This window comes from Danio aesculapii, chromosome 15 (assembly GCF_903798145.1).
Source record: "Danio aesculapii chromosome 15, fDanAes4.1, whole genome shotgun sequence".
NCBI lineage: Eukaryota > Metazoa > Chordata > Actinopteri > Cypriniformes > Danionidae > Danio > Danio aesculapii.
In genome coordinates, this window is record NC_079449.1 from 37,053,803 (window position 1) to 37,066,119 (window position 12,317).

Here is a 12,317-nt window from a genome sequence, read left to right on the forward strand (position 1 = left end):
CTCCCGAAGCCGCCGCAGCCTTCCAAAACCTCAAAGAATCCTTCACTCAAGCCCCACTGCTGACTCATCCCGATCCTGACTTACCGTTTGTGGTCGAAGTGGATGCATCGACCACTGGAGTGGGAGCCATCCTCTCCCAGTACCACGGTACTCCTCCATTACTCCATCCATGTGCCTATTTTTCCCGGAAGCTCAGCCCGGCGGAAAAGAACTATGACATCGGAAATCGAGAACTTCTGGCCATCAAGCTCGCCCTGGAGGAGTGGCGACACTGGTTGGAGGGGGCCAAACATTCGTTCCAGGTGATCACAGATCATAAAAATCTCCAATACCTAAAAGATGCTAAAAGACTCTGTCCTCGTCAGGCCCGTTGGTCATTGTTCTTCTCCAGATTTCAGTTCTCTATCTCATATCGACCAGGATCAAAGAATATCCGAGCAGACGCACTTTCCAGAATTCACGACCATCATGAAATTGAGACACCGGCCAAGATCCTTCCCGATCAGATCACTATCTGTCCCATCCAATGGTCCGCTCCTACAGTAACCGCCACTCCAGAATCCAGAACTCCGCCGGGCTGTCCCCCCAATCGACGTTTCATCCCTGAAAATCAACGGGTAGATCTCATTCATGCCAGCCATACATCTCTGGGCACAGGACATCCTGGGGCCAACAACACCCTCTCGCTGCTATCCCAACGCTTTTGGTGGCCGAACATGGCGAGGGATGTGAGAAGGTACGTCCAAGGCTGCAGAGAATGCGCTATGTCGAAGAGTCCTCGCCATCTACCTGCTGGTAAACTCCATCCCTTGCCCATCCCAAACCGCCCCTGGTCACACCTAGGAGTTGACTTCATGACAGACCTCCCATTGTCTGAAGGTAACACCTGCATTCTAGTCATCATAGATCGATTCTCTAAATTCTGTCGTTTGATTCCTTTGAAAGGTCTACCCACAGCCCTAGAGACCGCCGAAAACCTGTTCAACCACGTCTTTCGAAATTTTGGGTTACCAGAAGATATAGTCTCGGACCGAGGACCCCAATTTATCTCCAGACTATGGAGAGCATTCTTCAGACTCCTAGGTGTGGCCGTAAGCCTCTCGTCTGGCTATCACCCCCAAACCAACGGCCAGACAGAGAGGAAAATTCAGGAAGTGGGGCGGTTCCTCCGGACCTTCTGTCACGGTCACCAAAACTCCTGGAGCCAGTTTCTGGGCTGGGCGGAATACGCCCAGAATTCCCTGCGGCAACCTACCACCGGACTCACGCCATTCCAGTGCATCCTAGGGTTCCAACCTCCACTCTTCCCCTGGGATGGCGCACCATCTGATGTCCCCGCAGTGGATTACTGGTTCCGGGAGAGCGAGAGAGTCTGGGACGATGCTCATCACCATCTCCAGAGGGCAGTACGCAGAACAAAGGAGGTATCTGATAAGAGGAGGATTCCAGGCCCCATCTATACTCCAGGACAAAAGGTCTGGCTCTCCACCAGAGATATCCGTTTGCGACTGCCCTCCCGAAAATTAAGTCCCAGATTTGTTGGTCCCTTCACCATTCTGGAACAGGTCAACCCCGTCACATACAAATTACAGTTACCACCACAGTACAGAATCCACCCCACATTCCACGTGTCCCTTCTAAAACCCTTTCACGATCCTCTGATTCCCTCCACAGAGCCTGGCCATGAAGAGGAACCTCCTCCCCCACTGATGTTAGAAGAAGGGGCCATCTACCAAGTCAAGGACATCCTACGGTCCCGGCGTCGTGGTGGTCAACTAGAATACCTCGTCGACTGGGAAGGATACGGTCCAGAAGAGAGGTCATGGGTCTCCAGATCCGATATACTAGATCCCGCACTTATGGAAGAGTTCCACTCCAATCACCCAGAATTTCCAGCACCTCGAGGACGAGGTAGACCACCACGACGTCGGAGGTTCAGGTCCTCAGGAGCGGGCCCTGGGGAGGGGGGTAATGTCACGGATTGGCCAGGCTCTTCCACCAACATCACGCATCGAGCACCTTCACCTGAATATTAACCACGCACAGCTGCACCCAATCACTCCCATTCACTATATAAGCACACACCTCACTTCACTCATTGTCCGGTCTCGTTCCTACGAAGCGGACTCTGAGTGAACCACTTCCTAGGTTTCACTCCCCTGCGATCTCAGAAATTATACTTACCTTTACTCTGTTTCCTTCCAGTCTGTCCAGTGTTCCCGGTGTCCTGTCAGCGTTGTGTGTCTCGTCAGTCAGTCTTCCCCGCAAGTCCTCTGGTGTATGCATTCGGTCATCCTTCAGTGTCTGTCATCCCACCTGCCACAGAGGATCATCAGTTTCTCCGAACTCCATTCAACTCTCAATTATTCTTATCCACTTATGCTCATCTGTTGGAATAAACATCGTTTATACTAACTCCCCTTGTTTGTCCGTCTGCTTCCATAACATAAATCAGCAATGATGACCTAAGGTTAACACATTAATGATATTAATAAATCAGCGATAATGACCTGAGATTAACATATTAATATTAAAAAATCAGTGATGATGACCTGTGGTTAACATATTAATAAATCAGCAATGATGACCTGAGATTACCATATTATTGTTATTAAATCAGCGATGATGACCTAAGGTTAACGTATTAATGATATTAATAAATCAGCGATGATGACCTGAGGTTAATGTTTGAATGATATTATTAAATCAGTAATGATGACCTGAGGTTAACGTATTAATTTTATTAATAAATCAGCGATAATGACCTGAGATTGACATATTATTAATATTAATAAATTAGTGATGATGTCCTGTGGTTAACATATTAAAGATATTAATAAATCTGTGATGATGATTTGTGGTTAAGATACTAATGATATTAACAATCAGTGATGATGACCTGAGGTTAACATATTAATGATATTATCAAATCTGTGATGATGATTTGTGGTTAACATACTAATGATATTAATAATCAGTGATGATGACCTGTGGTTAACATACTAATGATATTAATAAATCAGTGATGATGACCTAAGGTAAATATTAATGATATTAATAAATCAGCGATGATGACCGGAGGTTAACATATTAATGATATTAATAAATCAGGGATGATAACCTGTGGTTAACATACTAATGATATTAATAAATCAGCGATGATGACATGAGGTTAACATATTAATTATATTAATAAATCAGTGATGATGACCTGAGGTTAACATATTATTAAATCAGTGATGATGACCTGTGCTTAACGTATTAATTATTTTAATAAATCAGTGATGATGACCTGTGGTTAACATACTAATGATATTAATAAATAAGCGATGATGACCTGAGGTAAATAATAATGATATTAATAAATCAGTGATGATGAACTAAGGTAAATATTGATGACATTAATAAATCAGTGATGATGACCTGAGGTAAATATTAATGATATTAATAAATCTGCGATGATCACCGGAGGCTAACATATTAATGATATTAATAAATCAGTGATGATGATTTGTGGTTAAGATACTAATGATATTAACAATCAGTGATGATGACCTGAGGTTAACATATTAATGATATTATTAAATCTGTGATGATGATTTGTGGTTAACATACTAATGACATTAATAATCAGTGATGATGACCTGTGGTTAACATACTAATAATATTAATAAATCAGTGATGATGACCTAAGGTAAATATTAATGATATTAATAAATCAGCGATGATGACCGGAGGTTAACATATTAATGATATTAATAAATCAGTGATGATAACCTGTGGTTAACATACTAATGATATTAATAAATCAGCGATGATGACATGAGGTTAACATATTAATTATATTAATAAATCAGTGATGATGACCTGAGGTTAACATATTATTAAATCAGTGATGATGACCTGTGTTTAACGTATTAATTATATGAATAAATCAGTGATGATGACCTGTGGTTAACATACTAATGATATTAATAAATAAGCGATGATGACCTGAGGTAAATAATAATGATATTAATAAATCAGTGATGATGAACTAAGGTAAATATTGATGACATTAATAAATCAGTGATGATGACCTGAGGTAAATATTAATGATATTAATGAATCTGCAATGATCACAGGAGGCTAACATATTAATGATATTAATAAATCAGTGATGATGACCTGTGGTTAACATAATAAAGATATTAATAAATCTGTGATGATGATTTGTGGTTAAGATACTAATGATATTAACAATCAGTGATGATGACCTGAGGTTAACATATTAATGATATTAATAAATCTGTGATGATGATTTGTGGTTAACATACTAATGATATTAATAATCAGTGATGATAACCTGTGGTTAACATACTAATGATATTAATAAATCAGTGATGATGACCTGAGGTAAATAATAATGATATTAATAAATCTGCGATGATCACCGGAGGCTAACATATTAATGATATTAATAAATTAGTGATGATGACCTGTGGTTAACATATTAAAGATATTAATAAATCTGTGATGATGATTTGTGGTTAAGATACTAATGATATTAACAATCAGTGATGATGACCTGAGGTTAACATATTAATGATATTATTAAATCTGTGATGATGATTTGTGGTTAACATACTAATGATATTAATAATCAGTGATGATGACATGTGGTTAACATACTAATGATATTTATAAATCAGTGATGATGACCTGAGGTAAATATTAATGATATTAATAAATCAGCGATGATGGCCTGAGGTTAACATATTAATTATATTAATAAACTAGTGATGCTGACCTGTGGTTAACATACTAATGATATTAATAATCAGTGATGATGACCTGAGGTTAACAAATTAATGTTATTAATAAATCAGCGATAATGACCTAAGGTTAACGTATTAATGATATTAATAAATCAGCGATGATGACCTGAGGTTAATGTATGAATGATATTATTAAATCAGTAATGATGACCTGAGGTTAACGTATTAATTTTATTAATAAATCAGTGATGATGACCTGAGATTAACATATTATTAATATTAATAAATTAGTGATCATGACCTGTGGTTAACATATTAAAGATATTAGTAAATCTGTGATGATGATTTGTGGTTAAGATACTAATGATATTAACAATCAGTGATGATGACCTGAGGTTAACATATTATTAAATCAGTGATGATGACCTGTGTTTAACGTATTAATTATATGAATAAATCAGTGATGATGACCTGTGGTTAACATACTAATGATATTAATATATAAGCGATGATGACCTGAGGTAAATAATAATGATATTAATAAATCAGTGATGATGAACTAAGGTAAATATTGATGACATTAATAAATCAGTGATGATGACCTGAGGTAAATATTAATGATATTAATAAATCTGCGATGATCCCCGAAGGCTAACATATTAATGATATTAATAAATCAGTGATGATGACCTGTGGTTAACATATTAAAGATATTAATAAATCTGTGATGATGATTTGTGGTTAAGATACTAATGATATTAACAATCAGTGATGATGACCTGAGGTTAACATATTAATAATATTATTAAATCTGTGATGATGATTTGTGGTTAACATACTAATTATATTAATAATCAGTGATGATGACCTGTGGTTAACATACTAATGATATTAATAAATCAGTGATGATGACCTGAGGTAAATATTAATGATATTAATAAATCAGCGATGATGGCCTGAGGTTAACATATTAATTATATTAATAAACCAGTGATGATGACCTGTGGTTAACATATTAATGATATTAATAATCAGTGATGATGACCTGAGGTTAAAAAATTAATGTTATTAATAAATCAGTGATGATGACCTGAGGTTACCATATTAATGATATTAATAAATCAGTGATGATGACCTGAGGTTAACGTATTATTGTTATATTAAATCAGTGATGATGACCTGAGGTTAACATATTATTAATATTAATAAATCAGTGATGATGACCTATGGTTAACACATTAATGATATTAATAAATCAGCGATAATGACCTGAGATTAACATATTAATATTAATAAATCAGTGATAATGACCTGTGGTTAACATATTAATAAATCAGCAATGATGACCTGTAGTTAACATACTAATGATATTAATAAATCAGTGATGATGACCTGAAGTAAATAATAATGATATTAATAAATCAGTGATGATGAACTAAGGTAAATATTGATGACATTAATAAATCACTGATGATGACCTGAGGTAAATATTAATGATATTAATAAATCTGCGATGATCACCGGAGGCTAACATATTAATAATATTAATAAATCAGTGATGATGACCTGTGGTTAACATATTAAAGATATTAATAAATCTGTGATGATGATTTGTGGTTAAGATACTAATGATATAAACAATCAGTGATGATGACCTGAGGTTAACATATTAATAATATTATTAAATCTGTGATGATGATTTGTGGTTAACATACTAATTATATTAATAATCAGTGATGATGACCTGTGGTTAACATACTAATGATATTAATAAATCAGTGATGATGACCTGAGGTAAATAATAATGATATTAATAAATCAGCGATGATGGCCTGAGGTTAACATATTAATTATATTAATAAACCAGTGATGATGACCTGTGGTTAACATACTAATGTTATTAATAATCAGTGATGATGACCTGAGGTTAACAAATTAATGTTATTAATAAATCAGTGATGATGACCTGAGGTTACCATATTAATGATATTAATAAATCAGTGATGATGACCTGAGGTTAACGTATTATTGTTATTAATAAATCAGTGATGATGACCTGTGGTTAACATACTAATGATATTAATAAATCAGTGATGATGACCTGAGGTTAACATATTATTAATATTAATAAATCAGTGATGATGACCTATGGTTAACACATTAATGATATTAATAAATCAGCAATGATGACCTATGGTTAACACATTAATGATATTAATAAATCAGTGATGATGACCTATGGTTAACACATTAATGATATTAATAAATCAGCAATGATGACCTATGGTTAACACATTAATGATATTAATAAATCAGCGATAATGACCTGAGATTACCATATTAATATTAATAAATCAGTGATGATGACCTGTGGTTAACATATTAATAAATCAGCAATGATGACCTGTGGTTAACTTACTAATGATATTAATAAATAAGCGATGATGACCTGAAGTAAAAAATAATGATATTAATAAATCAGTGATGATGAACTAAGGTAAATATTGATGACATTAATAAATCAGTGATGATGACCTGAGGTAAATATTAATGATATTAATAAATCTGCGATGATCACCGGAGGCTAACATATTAATCATATTAATAAATCAGTGATGATGACCTGTGGTTAACATATTAAAGATATTAATAAATCTGTGATGATGATTTGTGGTTAAGATACTAATGATATTAACAATCAGTGATGATGACCTGAGGTTAACATATTAATGATATTATTAAATCTGTGATGATGATTTGTGGTTAACATACTAATTATATTAATAATCAGTGATGATGACCTGTGGTTAACATACTAATGATATTAATAAATCAGTGATGATGACCTGAGGTAAATAATAATGATATTAATAAATCAGTGATGATGAACTAAGGTAAATATTAATGACATTAATAAATCAGTGATGATGACCTGAGGTAAATATTAATGATATTAATAAATCAGCGATGATCACCGGAGGCTAACATATTGATGATATTAATAAATCAGTGATGATGACCTGTGGTTAACATACTAATGATATTGATAAATCAGCGATGATGACATGAGGTTAACATATTAATAAATCAGTGATGATGACCTGTGCTCAACGTATTGATGATATTAATAAATCAGTGATGATGACCTGTGGTTAACATATTAAAGATATTAATAAATCTGTGATGATGATTTGTGGTTAAGATACTAATGATATTAACAATCAGTGATGATGACCTGAGGTTAACATATTAATGATATTATTAAATCTGTGATGATGATTTGTGGTTAACATACTAATGATATTAATAATCAGTGATGATAACCTGTGGTTAACATACTAATGATATTAATAAATCAGTGATGATGACCTGAGGTAAATATTAATGATATTAATAAATCTGCGATGATCACCGGAGGCTAACATATTAATGATATTAATAAATTAGTGATGATGACCTGTGGTTAACATATTAAAGATATTAATAAATCTGTGATGATGATTTGTGGTTAAGATACTAATGATATTAACAATCAGTGATGATGACCTGAGGTTAACATATTAATGATATTATTAAATATGTGATGATGGTTTGTGGTTAACATACTAATGATATTAATAATCAGTGATGATGACATGTGGTTAACATACTAATGATATTTATAAATCAGTGATGATGACCTGAGGTAAATATTAATGATATTAATAAATCAGCGATGATGGCCTGAGGTTAACATATTAATTATATTAATAAACCAGTGATGCTGACCTGTGGTTAACATACTAATGATATTAATAATCAGTGATGATGACCTGAGGTTAAAAAATTAATGTTATTAATAAATCAGCGATAATGACCTAAGGTTAATGAATTAATGATATTAATAAATCAGCGATGATGACCTGAGGTTAATGTATGAATGATATTATTAAATCAGTAATGATGACCTGAGGTTAAAGTATTAATTTTATTAATAAATCAGCGATGATGACCTGAGATTAACATATTATTAATATTATAAATTAGTGATCATGACCTGTGGTTAACATATTAAAAATATTAATAAATCTGTAATGATGATTTGTGGTTAAGATACTAATGATATTAACAATCAGTGATGATGACCTGAGGTTAATATATTAATGATATTATTAAATCTGTGATGATGATTTGTGGTTAACATACTAATGATATGAATAATCAGTGATGATGACCTGTGGTTAACATACTAATGATATTAATAAATCAGTGATGATGACCTAAGGTAAATATTAATGATATTAATAAATCAGTGATGATAACCTGTGGTTAACATACTTATGATATTAATAAATCAGCCATGATGACATGAGGTTAACATATTAATTATATTAATAAATCAGTGATGATGATCTGAGGTTAACATATTAATAAATCAGTGATGATGACCTGTGCTTAACGTATTATTATATTATTAAATCAGTGATGATGACCTGTGGTTAACATACTAATGATATTAATATATAAGCGATGATGACCTGAAGTAAATAATAATGATATTAATAAATCAGTGATGATGAACTAAGGTAAATATTGATGACATTAATAAATCAGTGATGATGACCTGAGGTAAATATTAATGATATTAATAAATCTGCGATGATCACTGAAGGCTAACATATTAATGATATTAATAAATCAGTGATGATGACCTGTGGTTAACATATTAAAGATATTAATAATCAGTGATGATGACCTGAGGTTACCATATTAATGATATTAATAAATCAGTGATGATGACCTGAGGTTAACATATTATTGTTATTAATAAATCAGTGATGATGACCTGTGGTTAACATACTAATGATATTAATAAATCAGTGATGATGACCTGAGGTTAACATATTATTAAATCAGTGATGATGACCTGAGGTTACCATATTAATGATATTAATACATCAGTGATGATGACCTGAGGTTAACATATTAATAAATCAGTGATGATGACCTGTGCCTAACGTATTAATGACATTAATAAATCAGTGATGATGACCTGTGGTTAACATACTAATGATATTAATAAATCAGCGATGATGACCTGAGGTTAACATATTAATGATATTAATAAATCAGTGATGATGACCTGAGGTTAACGTATTAATGATATTATTAATTCTGCGATGATGACCTGTGGTTAACGTATTAATGATATTATTAATTCTGCGATGATGACCTGTGGTTAACATATTAATGATATTAATAAATCAGTGATGATGACCTGAGGTTAACGTATTATTGTTATTAATAAATCAGTGATGATGACCTATGGTTAACACATTAATGATATTAATAAATCAGCAATGATGACCTATGGTTAACACATTAATGATATTAATAAATCAGCGATAATGACCTGAGATTACCATATTAATATTAATATATCAGTGATGATGACCTGTGGTTAACATATTAATAAATCAGCAATGATGACCTGTGGTTAACTTACTAATGATATTAATAAATAAGCGATGATGACCTGAAGTAAAAAATAATGATATTAATAAATCAGTGATGATGAACTAAGGTAAATATTGATGACATTAATAAATCAGTGATGATGACCTGAGGTAAATATTAATGATATTAATAAATCTGCGATGATCACCGGAGGCTAACATATTAATCATATTAATAAATCAGTGATGATGACCTGTGGTTAACATATTAAAGATATTAATAAATCTGTGATGATGATTTGTGGTTAAGATACTAATGATATTAACAATCAGTGATGATGACCTGAGGTTAACATATTAATGATATTATTAAATCTGTGACGATGATTTGTGGTTAACATACTAATTATATTAATAATCAGTGATGATGACCTGTGGTTAACATACTAATGATATTAATAAATCAGTGATGATGACCTGAGGTAAATAATAATGATATTAATAAATCAGTGATGATGAACTAAGGTAAATATTAATGACATTAATAAATCAGTGATGATGACCTGAGGTAAATATTAATGATATTAATAAATCAGCGATGATCACCGGAGGCTAACATATTGATGATATTAATAAATCAGTGATGATGACCTGAGGTAAATATTAATGATATTAATAAATCAGCGATGATGACCGGAGGTTAACATATTAATAATATTAATAAATCAGTGATGATAATCTGTGGTTAACATACTAATGATATTAATAAATCAGCGATGATGACATGAGGTTAACATATTAAATATATTAATACATCAGTGATGATGACCTGAGGTTAACATATTAATAAATCAGTGATGATGACCTGTGCCTAACGTATTAATGACATTAATAAATCAGTGATGATGACCTGTGGTTAACATACTAATGATATTAATAAATCAGCGATGATGACCTGAGGTTAACATATTAATGATATTAATAAATCAGTGATGATGACCTGAGGTTAACGTATTAATGATATTATTAATTCTGCGATGATGACCTGTGGTTAACGTATTAATGATATTATTAATTCTGCGATGATGACCTGTGGTTAACATATTAATGATATTAATAAATCAGTGATGATGACCTGAGGTAAATATTAATGATATTAATAAATCAGCGATGATGGCCTGAGGTTAACATATTAATTATATTAATAAACCAGTGATGATGACCTGAGGTTATCATTTTAAAGATATAAATAAATCAGTGATGATGACCTGAGGTTAACATATTAATGATATTAAAAAATCTGATTATGATTTGTGGTTTACTTATTACTGATATTCTTAAATCAGTGATGATGACCTGAGGTTAACATATAATTAAATAAGTGATGATGACCTGTGGTTAACATATTAATGATATTAATAAATCAGTGGTGATGATCTGAGGTTAACATTTTAATGATATTAATAAATCAGTGATGATGACCTGAGGTTAAAGTATTAATGATATTAATAAATCTGCGATGATGACCTGTGGTTAACATATTAATGATATTAATAAATTAGTGATGATGACCTGTGGTTAACATGCTAATGATATTAATTATCAGTGATGATGACCTGTGGTAAATAATAATGATATTAACAATCAGTGATGATGACCTGAGGTTAACATATTAATGATATTATTAAATCTGTGATGATGATTTGTGGTTAACATACTAATGATATTAATAATCAGTGATGATGACCTGTGGTTAACATACTAATGATATTAATAAATCAGTGATGATGACCTGAGGTAAATATTAATGCTATTAATAAATCAGCGATGATGACCACCGGAGGTTAACATATTAATGATATTAATAAATCAGTGATGATAACCTGTGGTTAACATACTAATGATATTAATAAATCAGCGATGATGACATGAGGTTAACATATTAATTATAATAATACATCAGTGATGATGACCTGAGGTTAACATATTAATAAATCAGTGATGATGACCTGTGCTTAACGTATTAATGACATTAATAAATCAGTGATGATGACCTGTGGTTAACATACTAATGATATTAATAAATCAGCGATGATGACCTGAGGTAAAAAATAATGATATTAAT